At 44.8% G+C, this 23815-nt stretch overlaps 1 pseudogene; it reads left to right on the top strand.

Annotated features, from left to right (window-relative positions):
- Nucleotides 1-23815, top strand: part of LOC138767390 (oocyte zinc finger protein XlCOF7.1-like) — a 65717-nt pseudogene that overhangs the window by 10587 nt on the left and 31315 nt on the right.

The raw sequence follows: 23815 nt of genomic DNA, 5'->3' as shown, positions 1-23815 counted from the left end.
CTTTTGGCAGTGTGGACAGGTGCCAAATCCTGCTGGAAGATGAAAATTCCATCTACAAAAATCTTTTCAGCACAGGGAAGCATGACGGGCTCTAAAATTTCCTGGTAGACGGCATGGTTGATTTTGGTGTTGATGAAACCCAGTGAACCTACACCAGCAGATGACATGGCTCCCCAAACCATCACTGATTGTGGAAAATTCACACTAGACCTCAAGCAGCTTGGATTGTGTACAGCCTCTCCATTCTTCCTCCAGACTCTGGGACCTTGATTTCCAAATGAAATGCAAAATTTACTTTCATCTGAAATCAGCTGCTTGGACCACTGATCTTCAGTCGAGTTCTTCTTTTCCTTTGCCCAGATAAGACACTTCTGGCGTTGTTTCTTGGTCAGGAGTGGCTTGACACATGAGATGCAACACTTGTAGCCTATGTCCTGCAGACCTCTGTATGTGGTGGCTTTTGAAGCACTGACTCCAGCAGCAGTCCACTCTTTGTGAATCTCGCCCAAATTTTTGAATGGCATTTTCTTTACAATCCTGTTAAGACTGAGGTTTTCCCGGTTGCTTGTGCACCTTTTTCTACCACACTTTTTCCTTCCACTCAGCTTTCCATTAATATGCTTTGATACAGCACTCTGAGAACAGCCAGCTTCTTAAGCAATGAACTTTTGTGGCTTACCCTCCTTGTGGAGTGTGTGAATGACTGCCTTATGGACATCTGTCAGCAGTCTTTCCCATGATTGTGTTGCATACTGAACCTTTTATAACACTTAGGAAACCACTGCAGGTGTTTTGGGTTAATTATTCTAATTTTCTGAAATACTGACTTTTGTGTTTTTCTTAGCTGTAATCCATAATCTTCAACTTTAACAGAAATTAACGCTTGAAAAAGTTCACTGTGTATGTAATGACTCTATAGAATATATGAGGTCACTTTTTGAATTGAATTACTAAAAAAAGTAACTTTTTGTTGATATTCTAATTTATTGCAAACCACTGTATTAGTTTCTGCTAAAGCGTTGGCCCAGGCTGGGTTCTCATGGTGCATATGTAATTTGAGAATTTGTATTTTGCAAAAAGGAAAGTAGTTTTAAAGTATCAAAATAATACAAAAGCTATAAAAGCATGCATTGTAATTAGACTTATGGTGCTTTTACACAGAGAGATTTACCTGAAAGATCTTTGAAGCCAAAGCCAGGAACAGACTATAAACAGGGAACAGGTCATAAAGGAAAGACTTAAGCCTAATTCACACATCCGTTGAAACATGAAACCAAAGTTATCCTATGGCCCTGTTCACACGTCCGTATGTGTATACGGGGCCGGGATCCGTGCCCCAAAAAAAACTGACATGTTGTAATGCGGACCATTTTTTTGCGGCACGGATCGCTGGGGTAATGATGTGTGAACGTAGTGCTCCGTGAAGCACAGAGCACTACGAATGTACATTCGGTACTGCGGTCTGCGGCAATGAACTGCACTACGGGTGTGTGAATGTGGCCTAAGATTTCTCTTTTTTTCAAATCCATTCTTGGCTTTGGCTTCTAAAATCTGTCAGATAAATCTCTGTGTAAACGCACCATTACCTGCAGAATGAAGATAACATGTTAACACTGTAAGTGCACTACACAAAAAATATTTCATTATTGTATTTTCTTTTTCAATTTAACCCCAAAAATATTTTTTTATTTTGCTCTATATATTTGTCGTTAAATGAAAGGTGTCAAAGTACAATTGATTCTGCAAAAAAATAAGCCCTCATACAGCTCTGTACATTGAAACTGCTATGGCTCTTAGAAGGCAAGGAGGGAAAAACAAAAAGATCAGAAAAAGATAAATAGCCGTGTACTCAAGTAAGCTGTGTCATAAAGGGGTAACGTTAACAAATTAAGTTTAATTTTCCAGGTGAAGCTGAGATGAGAGGATTCTCTGGACATCATATTTCCTATTATGAAGTAGAGGATTACAAATCACAGACTGACAGAAAAAGAACTGGACACAGACTTTTGGCTAAAACTGAATGTGAGAAGCTTCTTGAAAGAAAAACAGATTTTTCCATGCATGAAAAAATTCACACAAATGAAACGCCACTGTTATATTCCGAGTGTTGGAAATCGTTTATGCAAAATTCAACTCTGGTGGGACATCTGAAGTGTCACACAGGAGAGAAGCCATTTTCATGCCCACAATGTAAAAAGTACTTTAGACTGAAATCAACTCTTGATGCTCATATGAAAATTCACACAGGGGAGAAGCCATTGTTATGTCCCGATTGTGGAAAGTGTTTTACTAGTAAAACAATTCTTGTGGAACATCAAAAACATCACACTGAAGAGAAGCCATATTCATGTTCAGAATGTGGGTCATCTTTTAAGCTGAAATCAACTCTTGGTATACATCAGAGAATTCACTCAGAAGAGAGGCCATTTTCATGTTCAGAATGTAAAAAAAGTTTTCGTATGAAATCACATCTTATGTATCATTTGAAAATTCACACGGGAGAAAAGCCATTTTCATGTCCAGAGTGTAAAAGGTGTTTTAGTCGGAAATCAACTCTTGTTTCTCATATAAAAACTCACACAGGGGAGAAGCCATTTTCATGTCCAGAATGTAAAAAGTGTTTTAGTAGGAAATCAGATCTTGTTGTTCATATGAAAACAACTAAAAGATTGCACAAGAGAGAAGCCAATTTAATGTCCCGAATGTAGGAAGTGTTTTACTAGTAAAATATTTCTTCTTGAACAGCAGAGAACTCACACTGGAGGGAAACCATTTTCATGTTAAGAATGCAGGACATGTTTTAGGCTGAAATCATATTATGTTGTACATCAGAGAATTCACACAATAGAGAAGCCATTTTCCTGTCTTCATGTCTCCAATATGTAAAGTCTTCTCGAAAGAAAAAGAAGCTTGTGGAACATCAGCAAATTCACTCAGGGGTGAAACCATGTTTATGCTTTTAATTTGGGGAATGTTTTACTAAAAAAAAATCATGTCTTAAATGTGCAAAGTGTTTTACTCAAAGAATACATTTTGAGGAACATCTGAGAAATCACATGGGAAAGAAACAATTATGTTCCTTATATTTTAAACCTTTTAGCCAGCTATCTAGAGAACTCACTTAGAAGAGACGCCATTTTAATGTTCAGATTGTAGAAAAAGGCTCTGGTGTTTTGCTCTGTGGTTTTTATATAAGACATGGAGAGACATGAGTCTATGCTGAGTGACTGGGTTGTTAATGCTCCATAAGATGAACATTGAGTTCTGAGCAGGAATCCTATTAATTAGAATTGGATCCATGTACAGTAACTGTATTGCCCAGTGACTTGTGTCTTTCCACCTCAATCTGAAGGTCAGTCAGGAGAATCATATTACATATGGCCAGTTACAATACTAAAAACCATTACTGCTATATCCAAATTCAACCAGTTGTGGACAAACTAGACTGTGTGCAAAAAATCTTCTATGGTAGATTAAAGTATGACTACTTATTATTGCTTTATTTGTTCTATTTTGTCTGTTGAGTATTCAGACAATATTATTTATACCTGATACACGAGAAACAGAGAAACCCTTAGGTTATTCTCTTGATAAATGTTACAGACCACTATCTGTAAACAACAGAGATATATACAAATAAAATGACTAAAAACATTTAAAGTGTCACTGTCGTTATAACTTTCAAAATCTAAATCAACAGTAGATGTGATATAAAGCAAGTTTGCAATTTACATTATTTTTAATTTTTTTTTTTGTTATCATGGAGAATACGGCACTTCCATGAAGTCCAGTGTTTCCCAGGCCATCTGAGCCCTCACAGAGAGAAGGCAGTCTGTACTGAACAGAATTCCTGTGTTTAGTCTGTTTTTTTTACAACCAGCACTAGTCAGAAAATCTGCCTTCAGGAGACTGAACTGAGACACTTTAATAAGTTGACAAAAATTTTTACAAACCAGTCCCTGATTCCTAGTAGGTTCCAAGAGACATAACCAGGTGGAAGAGACACAAAACCATCCAATATGACAAAGTGACAGTTGTTTCGCGCATAGTGACGCGCTTCTACTGACTTCAGTAGAAGCGCGTCAGTGACGTGCGAAACAGCTGTCACGTGTCTGTGGAGGGGGTTGGCATCCTCACCTGCGAGTACACGCTAACTGTTAATGGCTGGATGTAACAAGTTGTAAATAAAGAAGTCAAGTAATGGTGAGTGCCCTCTTCTCCTTTCTCACTGATGTGCATTTGAGTTTTCCTGGCGACATTATTGAGTGAATTATTGATTATACAGTACCCCTGTATAAAGGACTTTTGTTACCCATACCTTGTGATTTAGTTAGGACTCTGTTTTGTTGGTATATGTTATATTTAAAACACAAAAACATAGTCTACCTATAAGCAATCCATCTCTCCGCATTCCATTGGCAACCACCTCCTCCTTGCTGAAGCAGCTCTATATCTGTATCGTCTGCTGATGCTGTGGCCGAGCAGTCAAGCAGAAGCCAGAGACGTGTCAGTTCGGCTGGCCCCAGTGATGCTCTTGCTGGTTAGCCTGTCAGCACTGCAGGTACACAGTGCCAATAATGCGACCCGGCTCTCCTTTGGATACTTGTGGAAAGATATTTAAACTGGCAGCTTTATAGCTGCCTGAAATAGTTTTGACTTACCCTGTGTACTGATCTTCTGTGTTCCTGACCTTTTGTTAGTGTTTACTGACCTCAGCTTGTGTCCTGATTTTGTACCTCTCCTGACTATATTTCTGACCTCAGCTTGTTTTACAGTATTCCCTTTGATTCTGGTTCAATAGTTTTTATTAAAAAAAATTTCATAAAAACAATTTGATAACACGGGTTTGTGTGTCTCATTCGGTATTGCATTGCTCTCATCATGTAATGGCTAATAATCACTTGGTGTAATAGGGCCTTAAAGGGAATCTATCAGCACCTGGGCCCTACCTGAGGTGTTTGCAGTGTGCTGTAGCTGGCAGTCCCCTTGTTAGCATTGCACCTTTTGTTAATTTGTCCTTTCAGCGGATTATGCACAATTCTACTGGAATGAAGTGTGAAAGTGTTGTTTGTGCCACGCTCTGGCATGCCTCACCACTCCTTCATGAATAATCAATGCTGCCCGGCCTCCTGCTCGCTCAGTTTTCAGCCAGTGTCTCTTATTGCGGATCAGTCCTCTGTAGGCAGTTTATGTCTGAAAGAAACACTCAGATATAGTTAAATTTCTGACCCCAAATGTGTTGGAGCTGTGATCTAGAAGTAACTCACCTGTCTAGAGACCTGCCAGCAGGTTATTCTTTGGTTCAAATCCCTGTTGAAATTGAGTTGGTGGCCATTGCAATTATTTTAAAACTACAGCCGTTGCTTTGAAATAATGGTCGTTATTTGCATTAAATGCAGGCCATCCACTCAATTTCAACCCACTCTCGGGTTTTGGTTGCAAAATACTGAGCAAAAATATTGTGTATGAACATAACCTTAAAATGAAAGACCTATATTTTATTTCCATAAGGGGATTTGAACCAAAGAATGAACTGCTGGTCTCTAGACAGGAGAGTTACACCTAAACCACAGCCCCAACTTATTTGGGCTCAGAGATTCAACTATATCTGAGTGTTTCTTTCAGACATAAACTGCCTACAGAGGACTGATCTGCAATCAGAGACACTGACTAACAGCTGAGCGAGCAGGAGGCCGGGCAGCATTGATTATTCATGAAGAGGAGGAAGGAGCGGTGATGTGTGGCACAAACAACTCCTCTTTGACACTTCATTACAGTAGGAGAATTGAGATTGTCAGCACCCTAGGTAGGGCCCGGGAGCTGACAGGGCCTCCTCCACATGTTAAGAGCGGGGCCGCGTTGTGGCCACGCTCTGAACCGCCGCGGTCTTGGGTGCCACTCATAGCCCGATTACCGAATGTAGCCGTTCCCAGGTGTCTAGTGGGGAGGATCGCTCCTCCGGGACGTTGTCCCGGAAGAGTAATCCTCACATCTTACCCCATCCATTACGGCGCTGACCCCGGCTCGGCACTTGAACAAATAAATAAATAAACAAATAAATAAACAAACATGTTTGGTATCGCCGTGTGTGTAATCGCCCGAACTATTAATTTATCCCATTCCCGATCTCGCACGGTAAATAGCGTAAGCGCAAAAAAAAAAAAATCGCGCATTTTTGGTCGCATCAAATCCAGAAAAATTGTAGTAAAAAGCGATCAAAAAGTTGCATATGCACAATCAAGGTACCGATAGAAAGAACGCATCATGGCGCAAAAAATGACACCTGACACATATTTGTTAACAATGGCTTGAATTTTTTACAGGCCATAAGATACAATGAAAGTTATACATATCGTCGTAATCGTAACAACTTGAGGAACATATATAACAAGTCAGTTTCACCCCAGGGCGAACGGCGTAAAAACGAAAAAAAATAAAATAAAATAAAAGAAATGCGTCTTTTTTTTTTTTTCAATTTCACCACATTTTGAATTTTTTTTCTGGTTTCGCAGTGTACTTTATAAGAAAATTCAGTCGGTCATTGCAAAGTACAATTAGTGGCGCAAAAATTAAGGGTTCATGTGGGTTTCTAGGTGAAAAAATGCAAGTGCTATGGCCTTTTAAGTACAAAGAGGAAAAAACGAAAATGCAAAAATTCTTCCCCTTGGGTAGTGTCAGAAAAGAAAATGATTAGTGATTAACAATTGTAAAGGATTAGGTAGCAGGAAAGGGTCTCCTGGGGTAGACAGGCACTCTGGCAGGCACACATGCAGGAGTCAGTCCACACCAAGGTTTGGTATAACTGACTGCAGCCAGTTTTATTTCTCAGGTTGTAGTAAAACAAAACAAAACAGCAAAATAAAACCCTATGCCTGTCCGGCTCTAACTAAACATAAATGCTCCTGGCTAACCCAGTGCAGGTCTAGTACCTGGCACCAACAAAACAGAATAGCACAGTCCATACAACCTGATGCAGTTTCAGAGCAGGGCTCTCACAGACACTTGGCCTTAGCTCTTTTGCCCAGGGAGAGAGATCTGAGCACCTAGCAGACTTTTATAAGGCCATCGCACCTGAGTCCTGATTACTCTGCCTCAGAACTCTAAAACCCGGACTGTCTAGCTGTGGCCTGGACATCAGCACCCATTACCAGGCTTTACACCAGACCTACTGCATACATTCTGATAAAACTTGGGGAAATATAGACTCCATCTACAACCTCTCCACATTGTCTGTTACACAATGATAGAGTCTCTCCTTGTAGGTAGAAATGACAATATTTGCGGCACTCCAAAGTGTTGATTCCATAAAAATAGCCTTTACAAAGCAGTGTGACATTTCTCAAGCAATAACGTGATCAAACAGGTGAGTGTATAGAACAAGTGTGATGTCATAGTGAATTTACATATTAATGAGGGTGCATAACCTCCTCCTCAAATAGGACCTGTCACCCCCGGTCACGGGGTGAAAGGCTCCCGACCCCCCGCTAGAGCCCCTCATACTTACCTGATCGCGCCGGGTCACGCTTCTTCGGCCAGTCCCCGAACAGAGATATCCCCGTGGGAAGTCCGGCGCACGTGTCGCTGAGATGAGTCCGACTGAATGAATGGAGCATCGGGTGAACCCGTCTGGGCCTGGCTTTAGAGCTTTGACTGCATTAAGATCCTTCCCGAAACGCTCAAAGCTCCGGGAATATCGGACCAAAGGGCTTCACTTTTTTCCATGCCACAAGGGGGAACCCTTCCGACGACTTGAGCTCCAGCGGAGCCCGGCCCCGCAGCGGCCCCTGTGTCGGTTAGTAGAGACCTGGAGGTGTCAGTAATGGTATATTGAGCGTAGACAGGTCTGCCTGGGATGTATAGCAAGTTAGTCGGGGGAAGAAAGGGAAAAAAAAAAAAAAGGGGGGGGGGGGGGGGGGGAGCGGGAGAAGGGAAAGGGGGGAGAATAAGAGGGAGGAAGGGATGGGTAGAGGGAAAGAAGATCAAGTATTCAGAAAGACGGGAGGGCGATTTCTCCGTTGCTAGGGGGTCTCATCCCTAGTCGCAAGCGGCCAGTTCCAATACAGTCAAGTTTTAGCGCATCCAGCGGGGTCGGTGTTACCAGCAGTCCCTCTTGGCGACACCGTGTCCTTATCTCCTGCAGGCTGGGGTCGGCCACGTGGCGGCGATTGTCCATGGGATCGCGGGGGACTGCGTCCTAGGTAGTCTTTAAGACCCTCGACCGCCTCGTCCGGTGTGGAATAAGAGGAAAATGATCCGTCTTGATGGAATACTCTCAACACTGCTGGATACAGAAGGGCAAAGCGCACTTGCTGATGAAAGAGTGCCGTACATATCGGAGAAAACAGCTTCCTTCGCCTGGTAACTTCAGCCGAAAAGTCTCCGAATATGAGGATTCTGTGCCCCTGTATCTCTAGCTTCTCCCTCCTGTTGGGGAATGCCCTTTGCAGTGTCACTTTATCCGTAAAGTTCAGGAATTTAACAATGACCTGCCGCGGTCTTTCTCTCTGAGCCAATCCCGGGGGGGGCGCCCTCTCCTGGTGCCTGGCGCAGATCAGGGCCCAGCCGATGCGCCCTCTCGACTTTACACGGGTGGGGGAGCCCCAGTAGCTGGGGGAGGGTTGTCTCACATAGGTGCATGAGGTCTCGCTGGCGAACAGATTCCGGGACTCCCACTATCCGGAGATTATTTCTCCTTGATCTGTTTTCGAGATCCTCTATCTTTTCCCATAGGCGCTTGGCGTCTAGTTCTATCGCCTGGCAGCGGGAGGACATAGTATCTAACATGTCTTCCACAACACTGATCCTCTCCTCAGCCGCCGTTATGCGTGTGCCATGTGCCACAACCTCCTTCTGCAGCTGCCTCAGTGTGTTTGCCACTGCCTCAGTCACCGATTCTTTCAAGCCTGGTGTGATCTTTTTAGCCACTTCGCTTGCCAGTGCCGCGTAGTCCAGGGCGAACCCCTCACTGTCTTCCTCCCCCCCGAGAGTTCCCTTTCCGACCTGTCACATGATGCGGTCCTGGAAGAGGCCGGCGACGGCGCCATGTTGGATTCACCGCTTTCCAGCCTCCGCGATTTCCGACCTCCTGCCTTAGCTGTGCCGCCCTTCTTATGCAGATATCGCTCCATGCGGGTGCCGGGCATGCAGAGGTTACCCTGGGACCCGGTCACGGTTAGTTGCGGGTGTGCGGGCCTGATCTTTTCAGGGTCTCGCTGCGGAGCCGAGCCGACGTGCTCCCCTATCGCATGGCGCCGGAACCGGAAGTCCCCAAACTGGATCTTAAGCCCGCTATATCAGGTTGACAACCACTGCTTCCTCCTCATTGCAGGTGTGAACGATGACCAAAACGGATGCATCTAAGAACTCTTCTCTCCTTCTAATAAGAGATCAGGTAATGGCAATGCACCCATTCAGCTTGGGGTGAATCCCCTGGAAACAGTGGCGTAGCCACCGTGGTCGCGGTGGTCGCCGCTGCGACCGGGCCCGCCACAAGGGGGGCCCGCGGGGCCCCCCGATCAATAACTCTTGTGACCGCAAGCATTGTTTTGCTTGCGGTCACAAGAGACTGGCTCCGTCTTTCCCACGGCTTCTGCGCGGCTGCCGGGGGTGTCGCGTCTTACCCCCGGCAGCGCGCGCATCCCAGAACTCCCTGCGCGCCTTGGGCCCTGACTTCCGGTTTCCGGTGCGCAGGGAGTTCTGGGATGCGCGCGCTGCCGGGGATAAGACGCGACACCCCCGGCAGCCGCGCAGCAGCCGGGGACAGACCGAAGGCGAAGGAGTGAGGATCAACGTGGGAGCGCGATGTCAGGTGAGTTAAGTTTTGTTTTTTTATCAGCCTGTACGGGTGGGGGGAAAGGAGGGGGCCATCTATGAGGGTGGGGGGAAAGGAGGGGGCCATCTATGAGGGTGGGGGGAAAGGAGGGGGCATCTATGAGGGTGGGGGGGAAGAGGGGGGCATTTATGAGGGTGGGGGAAAGAGGGGGGCCATCTATGAGGGTGGGGGGAAAGGAGGGGGGCATCTATGAGGGTGGGGGGGGGGAAAGGGGACCATCTATAAGGGAGGGAGGAAGGGGACCATCTATAAAGGGGGGGAAAGGGGACCATCTATAAGGGAGGGGGGGGGGAGGGGACCATCTATAAGGGGGGGGGGGGGGAGGGGACCATCTATAAGGGAGGGTGGGGGGAGAGGGGGCCATTTATAAGGGAGGGTGGGGTGAGAGGGGACCATCCATAAGGGAGGGTGAGGAGAGAGGGGGCCATCTATAAGGGAGGGTGAGGAGAGAGGGGGCCATCTATAAGGGAGGGGGTAGAGGGGGCCATCTATTTGGGGGGGCAACATAGGGGGAGAGGGAATACACAGAGGGGGGCATATATTAGGAGGTCACATAGAGTCAGGCTACCCACTAAATGAGGGTGTAAAGGGGACAGTACAGATGTGCAGTGTGTATAGAGATGGAGATGGTGTCAGAGTGTGGAGCCTAATATGTCTGTCTGGCAGATTCTGTGGATTCGTGGCTCGGAGAAGTTCTCATAACGGCCCAGGACAGATGGAGAAGATGAAAAGGAAAGAACTCCGATCAGAAAAGACGTCTCCTGTGCGTCACCTGATATAACTGCACTGTAATGTATATGGTGTATAGAGCCTGTGTAGAGCTGGGGCCACCTCTATATGACTGGATGAGGTAATTTAGTATACTGGATTTGGTCAGTAACAATATGGTGGTGATGGTAGTGGTTGTGGTGTGGCGGTAATGTTTCCTCCCTATATACTGGTATTACTGGTAATATTGGTCTCAGTATACAGGATTTGGTCGGTAACAGTATGGCGGTAATAGGTAATATCTGTCTTGGTGTGTGTGTGTGTGTATATATATATATATATATATATAGGATAATTTTTTACTCACCGTAAATTTTCTTTCCTGTAGTCCGAAGCAGCAGCACAAATGGGGAAGATCCTATCTTCCTGCAATGGTAGGACAGATGGTACTAATAAAAGATTGATTAGGAGCCCTATAAGAAGGCCATACAGACCCCTCCTCCTTGTGTCAATTCTAACGACAAAAATTAAAAATTCATAATAAAATCTTAGTTAATAAGGCATTAAAACAATCAAGGTATGCTGCATAAATAATAGTTTGTTTAAATCAGGGCGGGAAGTCTGTGCTGCTGCTTCGGACTACAGGAAAGAAAATTTACGGTGAGTAAAAAATTATCCTTTCCCTTTACGTCCTCAGCAGCAGCACAAATGGGGATATAGCAAGCTATGAAAACAGACTAGGGAGGGCCATTACATTACAGAAGACAGAATGGCTGAGCCAAAAACTGGTTGACTCGTGAATATCTAGTCTATAGTGCTTGACAAAGGTATTGACGGACGACCATGAAGCAGTCCTGCATATTTGTTCCAAGGGTACAGATCATTTTTCAGCCCATGTGGATGATATTGCCCTCATTGAATGTGCCTTGATTGCACCAGGTACCTGTAATCCAGCTTCTTGGTAGCATATGGAGATGACTTCCCTTATCCATCTGGACAGAGAAGCTTTGGATGACTTGCATCCTTTGTTTTTTCTTGCAAAGGATAAAACCAAGTGGTTAGATTTCCTGAAGGAGTTTGCCCGTTCAATATACATGCTCCAAGCCCTTCCCACATCTAAGGGATGAAGCTCCTTCTCTCCCGTGTTGGCAGGAGTAATGGATTGTAACAATGGAGATGTGGAAGAGACTTTCACCCACCAGGCTTCAAACATCTTCTTTACCTTCAGGTAGGTTCTGTAGGCAGTTGTGGCTCTGGACTGCAGAAGAGTGGTCACCACTTTGACAGCATATCAATTCCCACCTTGTTGACGGCAGTCAAGCTTCGGACAAGCCTGCCCTCTTGAGTTATTAACTGAGGGTATACAGAAGCCTCCAGATTATTCCTATGGAATCAGCGCCATGCTTTTAGATAATAAGAGGCCATCATGAAACCAGAGACTTGCTACTTGCAAGATTTTTAGACTCTGCCCACACCTGGCAGGGACGCTGGGAGTGATCTCTGCTACTCTGTGTCAGTAGCTGGGGAGACTGGGAGACTTCCCAGAAGATTCTTAGGCAGGGGGCTCACCATTGTGAACCATGCCCTCTTGGGTCAATAGGGGCAAATGAGGCTGACCAAGGCCCAACCTTGTCTCAGATTCTGCAAGACTCTGGGCTTTTTAGGAGTGAGGAAAAAAGGTTTTCCCAATTTGAACCTTGAATAGGAATAGGTCTATCCTCCATGCGATTTACCAGAAAGCTTCTAGTCCAGAGACCGTTCCTCCGACAGGGTTACATCGCAGCATAGATTGCCAGCAGACAAAATGCCCCTGCCTCCAGTAGTAATGCTACAGAGTTAGTGCCCCTATAAAGATCGATATGCGCCATCCTAGATGCGGTTTTGATCTTATACTGATAGCTTACCATAGATTGATGTGCTGGAGTGGACTAGTATTCCCTTCATATGTTGGATGGCAGCAACATCTCTGAAGGGGATTAAGGCTCCTTTGCTCGTTGCTCCTGCATACAAGCGCCCCACTGCTTGATATATCAATGGTTTTCTCTACCCACTCCATTGGGAGACTGCTGCCATTGAGCAGGAAAAGCTATCCTTGTCTCTGGGTGTTATTTCCAGTGTAGACATAAGACCCAAGGGTATCAGATGAAGTGACAGCAACTGGGGAGTACTGAGAACCCCGACTTGTGTCAACTTCTGTAATCTCTCTGGAGGAAGAGAGAGTCACAGACTGGGGATCTATTCTCCTCCCTAGGAATTGTCCCATGCCAGAAACAATGATGAGCTTCAATTTTCTCAAACAGTCAAAGTACAATAGACATCACCTTTGTGACTGTAGATGGAGCCAAGATGATTCCAAACAGAAGGGCTGTAAATTGAAAAGAATGCCAATTGCCTTGTACAAAAGGTCTTGATGTAAAGGAATATGCAGCTTTTGTCTGTAGACAGGTACATGTGGGTATACATGGCCAGATAACGTCCTTCTTCTAGGAGGGAACTACAGAGCATAAATCCTCCATACAACCGCCTTCTCAGAGAAGGCTGTATACAGGTACATGCAGGTATACCTGGTCAGAAAACATCCTTCTTGTAGGAGGGACCCACAGATCATAGATCCCACATACAGCAGCTTCCTCAGAGGAGACTGTATACAGGTATACACGGTCAGATAACATCCCTCTAGGAGGGACCCACAGATCAAAATTCAATATGGTAGCCTTTCCTATCATATAACACTGGTACAGACCTCTCTCATTATGGAAATAAATTGTCAGAAAAGACGTAGTCACAAGTTCTTGTCCCCATCCCCAAGGCCTCCGAGACGTCTGGTCCTTCTTGTGCAGGATTCTTTCCTTTACCTTCCATACTAGAATTCCTACGGAATGTGGAACAAAAGTAGAAGTTCCTTCTCCTCTTATTAGACTGGGGCAGATAATGGACCTGATCATAAGAAAAAAAGGACTTTCATGAGAATGTCCAATACAGATCCAACTATCTTTATATTGGAGTGAACATCTGCCCCCTTACAACGAAGGACCAGTCTCCAAATTGTGGGGATCGGGCAGCCAAGTATACTGCTCAGCTATAGTAATATAGACAATTATTTATTTTATTTAATTTATTTATTTTTTATTTATTTTTTTTTTTTTTAAATTACTAAGAATTTTTTTTTTTTTTTTTTTTTTGAACAAGGTCTTTGTGCGTCTGAAGGAGCCATGACCTCGGACTCCATCCAGTTCAGCCTGTAGATTATCATTCAGATGTAAAATCTTAAGCAGTCATTGTCCCTTCTGAGAAAAAAATTGCAATCCACAAATGAATTCCCTGCCACCTGAAAGTCGAATCTTGCAGGATCTGTACGCCAAGAAAGCTTTTTCCCCAGAAGTTCTGTTACCAGAATCCTGCTACATCCAAGGATGGAAGTTGTGCCAGACTGACCGGCTGACTAACAGACTAGTGCAGAGTGCCTGGAACAGACACACAGGTGCACTGAATATGCAACCAGCAATCCTAAGGCTGTGTTCACACATAGCAGCTTCATAGCTTTACTGCATCCTTTAGTACACAGAAGCTCCATAGGGTCACTGCATCATCTGATATCAGTATTACAGAGTGTAACTAGACAGCAGGTGTACACAGTATTACAGAGTAATTAGACTGCAGGTATACACAGTACACATCCAGCATCTCTAAGGATGTAGCTTCATACGTCACTGCATTATCTGATAACAGTACTAATCAGATAGTACACATCTACAATCCTAAGGTCATGTTCACACACAGTAGCTTTACTGCATTCTTAAATAGCAGCACTGGAGCAGCGCAAAAAAGCTCCATAGAATCACTGCATCATCTGATGGCAGTATTAGGGAAAGTAATCAGATAGCAGGTGTATCCAGTACACATCCAGCAGCTGTAAGGCCGTGCTCACACACATAGCTCCATATGGTCACTATATAATCTGATAGCAGTATTAGGGAGAGTAATTAGATAGATGTATCACTATCACTGTACAACTAGCAACTCTAAGGCTGTGTTCATACACAGTAGCTTCATAGTGCACTACAACATCTGATAGCAGTATAGTGAAAGAAATCAGACAGCAGGTGTTACACAGTACACTACAATTCTAAGGCAATGTTCACACACAGTGGCTTCATAACTTCACTGCATTCTTAAATAGCAGCACACAGAAGCTCCACATGATAACCATCATCTGATAGCAGTATTAGTGAAGGTAATTAAACAGCAGGTGTACATATTACACGACTAAATTCTAAGGCAGTTTTTACACACAGTAGCTTCACTGCATTCTTAAATGTCAGCACACAGAAGGTCCACATGATCACTATCATCTGATAGCAGTATAGTGAAAGTAAATAGAAAGCAGGTGTATAGTATACAACTAACAATTCTAAGGCCGTGTTCACACACAGTAGCTTCACTGCATTCTTAAATGGCAGCACTGGAGTAGCACACAGATGCTCCATAGGGTGACTGCATCATCTGTTAGCAGTATTAGTGAAAATTATTAGACAGGAGGTGTATCTACCACTACACAATAACTCTAAGGCTGTGTTCATACACAGTTTTATAGCTTCATTGTATCATCTGATAGAAATACTGGAAAAGTAATCAGACCGCAGGTATACACACTACACAACTACAATTCTAAGGCTGTGTTCACACACACAGTTTTACTGCATCCTCTGGTAGCAGTACTATAGAAAGTAATTAGGCAGCAGGTGTTCACAATGCACAAATAGCAGCTCTAGGGTTGTGTGCACACACAAACACAAAGTTTTATAGCTTCACTGCATCATCCAATGGCAGTACTATAGAAAATAATGAGGCAACAGGTGTACACAATTAGCAGCTCTAGGGCTGTGTTCACATACAGTTTCAGAGCTTCACTGAATCATCTGGTAGCAGTACTATAGCAAGTAATCAGGCAGCAGGTGTGCACACTGCACAACTAGCAGCTCTAGGGTTGTGTGCACACAGTTTTATAGCTTCACTGCATCATCTGATGGCAGTACTATAGAAAGTAATGAGGCAACAGGTGTACACAATTAGCAGCTCTAGGGATGTGTTCACACACATACACAGTTTCATAGCTTCATTGTAGCAGTACTGGAGAAAATAATGAGACAGCAGGTGTACTAATACCCAACTAGCAGCTCTAAAGCTGTGTTCATGTATACACACTATAGTCACATAGGTCACTCATATAGAGAAGCAGTCTAACAGGACTTGCACAACCAATGTTAAAAAAAGTGAAAGACATTGAAACGAAACATTTGAGGCGTAAAAGCCTCATACAACATATATATATATCCAATAATCCTCCTGACACACATGCCAGGCTTCCAGCTCAAAAGAAAAAACAGCATATCTTACCTTGCTGAAGTATCAAGAAACATTAGCAGCCGCCCAGGTAAGGACACAGGTCTGGCAGCACCATGATACTTGCTGCAGCAGCTTCCTGGCTTCCCTCACACAGCGGCTTCATACAGCAGAGAAGCTGAGCGATAACTCTACTAAAAAGTAAATAATCTCCTCTCTGATGCAGCAGAGCAGGAAAAAACAACATTTCTATAAATTTCCCCTCTCCACACGACCATGTGGAAAGGAAGAATCTTTGGAAAGGAAAGTCAGACACAAACATAGGCCTGAGCCTGCTTCCCTCTCCTACCACCTGTCCCACAGGAGGACAGAAAAAAACACAAGGAGGAGGGGTCTGTATGGCCTTCTTATAGGGCTCCTAATCAATCTTTTATTAGTACCATCTGTCCTACCATTGCAGGAAGATAGGATCTTCCCCATTTGTGCTGCTGCTGAGGACGTAAAGGGAAATATATATATATATATATATATATATATATATATATAGTGGTACCTTGGTTTAAGAGTAACTTCGTTTAAGAGCGTTTTGGTTTAAGAGCTCACAGTTTTTCAAAATTGTGACTTGGTTTAAGAGCATTGCTTTGGTTTAAGAACTTCCTGTATTGGGTGGGAGCGCGAGTGGAGAAGGGGCATGGCCTGCATAGCGGGGTCTACAGCACTGTACTCTAAACACCTTCCAAATCATAGCAGATCCCCTTCAGGGTGGGGCTTACATCAGGGAACAGGACTGTGTGTGGGGGGGTAATCTCTCCATAGCTGTAACCTCTCTCTCCCCGGACAGAGAGTGCTGCATGTATGTGCCCACATCTGCCCTGCTCATTCCTTCATGCTCCCTGCAGTCTCTGTCAGCCCTTGTGTTTCCCATCCTCTCCATTACTGTACAGTACAGAATAATAAATATATTTGGGGTGTGGAACCAATTGTCTGCATTTACATGATTTCTTATAGGAAAATTTGCTTTGGTTTAAGAGTGGATTTGGATTACAAGCACGGTCCTGGAACGAATTATGCTCAAAATCCAAGGCACCACTGTGTGTATATATATATATATATATATATATATATATACACACACACAACAATAGCATCACTTGGTCGTGAAAGGAGGGGGGGGGGCCCAAGTTGGCCTCTCGCACCAGGGCCCAGGAGACATTAGCTACGCCCCTGCCTGGAAACCTGGTTCGCTGGTATTGGTACGGGAATTTGAATCATACTAAATCCTGTTCACTAGTCCACTGATGAACTGCTGATTGATCTGGCATCTACCTGCAGGTGTGTGTTGAAAAAAGACTGCTGATACCTTGCTAGATGGAACTCTTATTAGGGCCCTTTTACACAGAAAGATTATCTGACAGATTATCTTGCAAAGATTTGAAGCCAAAACCAGGAGCCGACTATAAACAGAGATCAGGTCATACAGGAAAGACTGAGATTTCTCCTCTTTTCAAACCCATTCCTGGCCTTGACTTCAAATCTTTGACAGATAATCTGTCAGAAAATCTTTCTGTGTAAAAGGGCCCTAAGTGTAGAGAAAAAGAGACAAAACGGTGGTTCATGGTATACTCCTCCATACTTGTTTTGATTCAGGTAATCTAGAGAACAAGTGAAATATATAAGGAAAGGACCTTTTTGGTCCCAGTTACAGAATTAATGGGTGTTGGGCAAGCATCCATCTAGGGCAGGCATGTCCAAACTTTTTTCGAAGAGTGCCAAATTTGATGAAGTGAACATGTGCGAGGGCCGACCATTTTACATGCTACATGCTATATGCTTTATAACACAGGCAGATAATAGCAAGCTGGATACCTGGGGGGCCGTAAAAGTTCGGAACGCGGGCCGCAAATGGCCCTCCGGCCGGACTTTGGACATGCCTGATCTAGGGGGACTCGCCTAAATATGTTATCAGTAATTTTATATTCTATATTTAAAACGTTTGGATACACTGTATTTACAGTACTCTGTATCCAGAATAGTTCACATCTTTTTAAAGCAGTTAAAGTGACTCTGTACCCACAATCTGACCCCCCAAACCGCTTGTACCTTCATATAGCTGCTTTTAATCCAAGATCTGTCCTGGGCTCCATTCGGCAGGTGATGCAGTTATTGTCCTAAAAAAATGTTTTTAAAATTGCAGCCCTGTGCCAAACTGGCGTGGCCTAGAGTATCTGTGCCCTAACGAGTAATATCGAGCAACTGGATGTACAGGTAAGATAAAACTTCAGAGGGTATGTTCTATTTGTCTTTGGGTGTACAAACACTGTTCCTTTTTTCATGTATGCACAACTCACACATGTAAGGCAAGGGTGTAATCCATTATTTTTGACACAAAGGTTTGTCCTTCATTTTTTTTAAGACACATCAGCCTTAACTATGTTTTCTCTATTACAGTTTTGGGTCTCCTGTGTAAGACATCAGTGGTGGTATCTGAAAATCAGAGGTCTCACTATAACACTTACTGATGATACTCCAGTGTTGGTGAATAATATTTCATAGATTAATATTTATATATTAATATTGTGGTTTTAGGGGACATATCACTATGCAGTCTCACATGGAATCCTCTCTTGTTTATATCTAGGGGGTCTATGTTGTACTACAGGATCTTCTAACTTATTTTGGTGTTGTTCCAAAAGATTAGTTGGGTAAACCCTGTCTTTAAACTCACTTTCCATTCTGCCAAGTGCTTTTGTCAGTTTGTCTGGAGTGTCGGTGACTCTCTGAGCCTGCAGCATCTGGCTGTATGTGTAACGCCTGGAGTAGTGGATCCACTGGACCGTCACCAGCGATGGCACTAACCTCACCAGGGAGCGGAGTCTAAGGGGCCGCTGGTTTTCACCAGAGCCCGCCGCAAGGCGGGATGGACTTGCTGCGGCAGGCGACCCCCAGGTCGCTACCCCTGGCTTGGTTGCTAGTGACGGCAGGCGAGGCGTGGCAGGAGCAGTAGGCAGGAAATAGTGCTGGCAGAGGTCTGTAGACGTAACCGCAGGTGACAGGATGAACACAGGAGCAATGGAGTGACAGGGGAGCAGGAACCAGGAACAAGGACTAGGGACCAGGTAGCGGATAGGTATCAGGAACAACAGGGGGCTGGGCCAAACGCTATGGGAAGCATGTAGAGGCTCCAACACAAGGGACAGGGCATGCTGGGATTTATAGGGAGTGATAGGTGCAATTAACCAATTAAGGGCGGACTGGCCCTTTAAATCAGAGACAGCCGGCGCGCGCGCGCCCTAGGAGGCGGGGACGCGCGCCCTGGCCGGCACAGACGGAGACAGGAGCGGAGGAGAGGTGAGGCGCCCCCAGGGGCCGAACTAGCAGCAGCGCCGGGTCCCTGCACAAGGACGCCGGCGGCTGCATGGGGCAGGAGGAGGTCGCGGCGGTGGCCCGGAACACGGGACGCCGCCGCGGCCGTGACAGTATGGACGGATTCTAAACATCGCCCTGGTATGGCAGCTGTCAAAATGTAAAAACATGTTCCTGTCAGTCTCTTTACAGTACATGGCTGGGTTCACACTACGTATATTTCAGTCAGTATTGTGGTCCTCATATTGCAACCAAAACCAGGAGTGGATTAAAAACACAGAAAGGATCTGTTCACACAATGTTGAAATTGAGTGGATGGCCGCCATTTAATGGCAAATATTTGCTGTTATTTTAAAACAACGGCTGTTATATTGAAATAATGGCAGTTATTTACTGTTATATGGCGGCCATCCACTCAATTTCACCATTGTGTGAACAGATCCTTTCTGTGTTTTTAATCCACTCCTGGTTTTGGTTGCAATATGAGGACCACAATACTGACTGAAATATACGTAGTGTGAACCCAGCCTATATCCGTATATAAATTTGTACCCTTTAATGGCTAACGTCCATGAATTGCACTTTAGTTGAGTAGGTATGTGAGAATTGTATATTAGCGTCAATCTGATTGATGAAACTTAAAGCGTAACTGTCATTTCAGGGTCATTTTTCTGAAAACAATAAATATCTATAGTACAAGCGATTTTAAGAAACTCTGTAATAGGTTTTATGTACTAAAAGAGTTTCCTTCTGGACTGAAAAAGCAATCTCCCAGCCTCCCCCCTCACATCAGAAGAAGCAGGATTTCTGTCTACATTATGTGGCTATGGAGAGGGGAGGGGCTGAGAGGAGTGACTGAGCACGGAGCAGTCCTGCACAGCACAACACCCTGCAATCTTCTCTCAGTAAGTTCATAGATAAGCACTGACCTTTCTGACCCCTGAATTTAGCGTTTTAGGTGCCCAGGGAGTCTACAAACAGCCGACCTTCATATCACCTCTTCCATCTCCCTCAGCCCCTCCCCCCTTCATAGGCTTACAATGGAGAGAGCAGAGCCCGTCTTCACTGGCTTCTCCGTAATGAAGTGTTTGCCTGATAATGCACAGATAAGAAGTCAGGGGGGGAGGCTGGGAAATTGCTTCTTGAGTACAGAAGGAGGCTTTTTTGGCTAATAAAACCTAATACAGAGTTTCTTAAAATCGCTTATACTACTGATTTCTGCAATAAAAAAAACATGACAGTTACGCTTTAAGCCCCTTATTACACGAGGCGAGTGAGAGGACCAAACGAGCGCTGTCAGCGCTTGTTTGCTCCTCGTTCCCTGCTTGCTGCCGCCTCTTTTTCACGCTGCAGCAGCGAGCTGGTGAGAGTCATTGGGGGGGTGTGGAGAGGCTGCCCGGATGATTGCTGATTGTCCGGGCAGCCCATAGAATATAGCAGCGGTCTGCTGCCGATCGTTGAGTTCTATTACACAGGATGATTATCAGCCGTAATGGCCGAATACGGCAGATAATCATTCCGTGTAATAGGGCCTTAACAAATTCAATCCGTTCAGTGTGGTCCCTTGGCCAAATAATGACGTCATCTATGGATATGTATGTGTCCTTCGTCTGGGAAACGAACATGTTGGCAAAAGTCGATGCCACATTTGTGCCCATCGCAACTACTTTCTTCTGGATAAAGATAGTATTATGAAACAAAAAATAATAATTTTATAGCACCAATTCTAACAGATTCATCAGAAAAAATAGTATGGTACTTTGTTAGCCAGAAAAATCTATGTTGTTAGAATTGTGAGCGAGAATTCAAAAGATCCCTTTGTCATACAAGTTTACGAATGAATGACTTACAGAAACAGCACAACATTTTACAAACAAGAAGGGGTGGGGGGTGGGGGACATCTGTGAATAAGAGAGGGTATGGGGGGGGGGGGTGAGGGGAAATACATCACATAGATAAACCAGTACAATAAAAAGAACTTGGACTTCTAAATAACCTTAAATTTACAACAAGTCCTTTTTATTGCATTGACCCATCTACCCTGAGATAATTCCCACAACAGCAGCACTCTGATCGTGAGACCTCCACAAATTAGCCTATACATAGTAGAGAGTTTGGGTGGTATTACACGGAACGATTATCGTTCATAAAATCTTTAAACTGTTCAGATTTGAACTATAATGTTTAATGTAATAGAAGACAACGAATAAACGGCCAACGAGAAATCGTTGGTCGTTTAACCTCTTAAGGACGCATGACGTACCGGTACGTCATGTGCCCGTAAGAGGTGTTCAGAGCGGGGCCGCGCAGCGATTTCATCTCATTGATCTTTGCTGTATAACTATAACTCAATGAGAGATCAAAGTGTATATACTAGAAGTCCCCCAGGGGGGCTTCTAGTATATGTGTAAAGAAAAAAAAAGTATCGTTATTAGTAAAAAGCCCCCTCCCCTAATAAAAGTCTGAATCACCCCCCTTTTCCCAGGTTTTAAATAAAAGTAAACAAATAAATAAACATGTTTGCTATCGCCGCGTGCGTAATCGCCCGAACTATTAATTAATCACATTCCTGATCTCACACGGTAAACGGCGTAAGCGCAAAAAAATCCCAAAGTGCAAAATTGCGCATTTTTGGTCGCATCAAATCCTGAAAAAATGTAATAAAAAGCGATTAAAAAGTCGTATATGCGCAATCAAGGTATCGATAGAAAGAACACATCATGGCGCAAAAAATTACACCTGACACAGCCCCATAGACTAAAGGATAAAAGCGTTATAAGCCTAGGAATGGAGCGATTTTAAGGAACGTATATTTGTTAACAGTGGTTTGAATTTTTTACAGGCCATCAGATAAAAGAAAAGTTATACATGTTATATATCGTTTTAACGACTTGGGCAACATGAATAACAAGTTTTACCTCAGGGCGAATGGCTTAAAAACAAATACCCCCCAAATAAAATAATGCGTTTTTTTTTTCAATTTCACCACACTTTTTTTTTTCTGGTTTTGCAGTTTACTTTATGCAAAAATTCCGCCTATCATTGCAAAGTACAATTAGTGACGCAAAAAATAAGGGCTCATGTGGGTTTCTAGGTGGAAAAATGCAAGTGCTATGGCCTTTTAAGCACAAAGAGGAAAAACCGAAAACGCAAAAACGAAAATTGGCCCCCTCCGTAAAGGGTTAATAGAATTTGGACCTATTTTTATCATTGATTATTCGCAAATCGTTTGCATTTAATAGACATCGTTCTCAGTAGCGGCGAACACAGTGGCGACGACAGGACGAATGCAATAACGATCATCGTTCCGTGTAATTGGGTGAACGATTTCAGGTCGTTCGCCACAGTGGTCGTTTGAGTTTATCGTTAATCATCAAAAAATCGCTTTGTGTAATAGTACCCTTAGGATGAGTGGAGGAGTTAGGGTGAGAGCAGTGGCGTAACTACCAGGGTCGCAGCAGTCGCCGCTGCGACCCGGCCCGCCACAAGGGGGGGCCCGCGGGGCCCGCTGGGCCCCTGAGGCCCCCCCCTCATCAATCACTCTTGTGACCGCAAGCATTGTGTTGCTTGCGGTCACAAGAGGCCGCCTCAGTCTGCCCCGGATCATGCGCTGCTGCCGGGGGTGTTGCGTCCTATCCCCGGCAGCGCGCGCATCATAGAGTTCACTGCTCCGGCACAGGGAGCGCACATTAGAGACGCTCCCTGTGCTGGAGGTCCCAGCACAGGGAACTCTATGATGCGCGCGCTGCCGGGGATAGGACGCGACACCCCCGGCAGCAGCGCATGATCCGGGGCAGACGGAGGCTGAAGAAGAAGAGGATCGCCGGGGGAGCGCGTTAGGTGAGTTGTGTGTGTTTTTTTTTATTTATTTTTATTTGTTTTAATAAAGGAAAGAGGGGGCTATCTATAGGAGGGAAGGGGCCATTTATAAAGGAGGGGGGAGAGAGGGGGACCTTCTAGAGGGGGGGTATCTATAAGGGGGGGAGGGGGACCATCTATAGGGAGGGGGGGGGGAGGGGGACCATCTATAGGGAGGGGGGGGAGGAGACCATCTATAAGGGGGGGGGAAGAGTGGGACCATCTATAGGGGGGGAGGGTACCATCTATAAGGGGGGGGGAGAGGGGGACTATCTATAAGGGGGGGAGAGGGAACCATCTATAAGGGGGGGAAGAGGGGGATCATATATAAGGGGGGAAAGAGGGGGATCATCTATAAGGGGGGGAAGAGGGGGACCATCTATAAGGGGGGGAGAGGGAACCATCTATAAGGGGGGGAAGAGGGGGATCATATATAAGGGGGGAAAGAGGAGGATCATCTATAAGGGGGGGAAGAGGGGGGTCCATCTATAAGGGGGGGGAGAGGGGGACCATCTATAAGGGGGGGGGAGAGGGAACCATCTATAAGGGGGGGAAGAGGGGGATCATCTATAAGGGGGGGAAGAGGGGGGTCATCTATAAGGGGGGGGAGAGGGGGACCATCTATAAGGGAGGGGGACCATCTATAAGGGGGGGGAGAGAGGACCATCTATAAGGGGGGGGGAGAGGGGACCATCTATATAAGGAGAGGGG

The sequence above is a fragment of the Dendropsophus ebraccatus genome, chromosome 11 (assembly GCF_027789765.1).
Source record: "Dendropsophus ebraccatus isolate aDenEbr1 chromosome 11, aDenEbr1.pat, whole genome shotgun sequence".
Classification (NCBI taxonomy): domain Eukaryota; kingdom Metazoa; phylum Chordata; class Amphibia; order Anura; family Hylidae; genus Dendropsophus; species Dendropsophus ebraccatus.
This window is presented reverse-complemented; position numbering and strand designations above follow the sequence as displayed.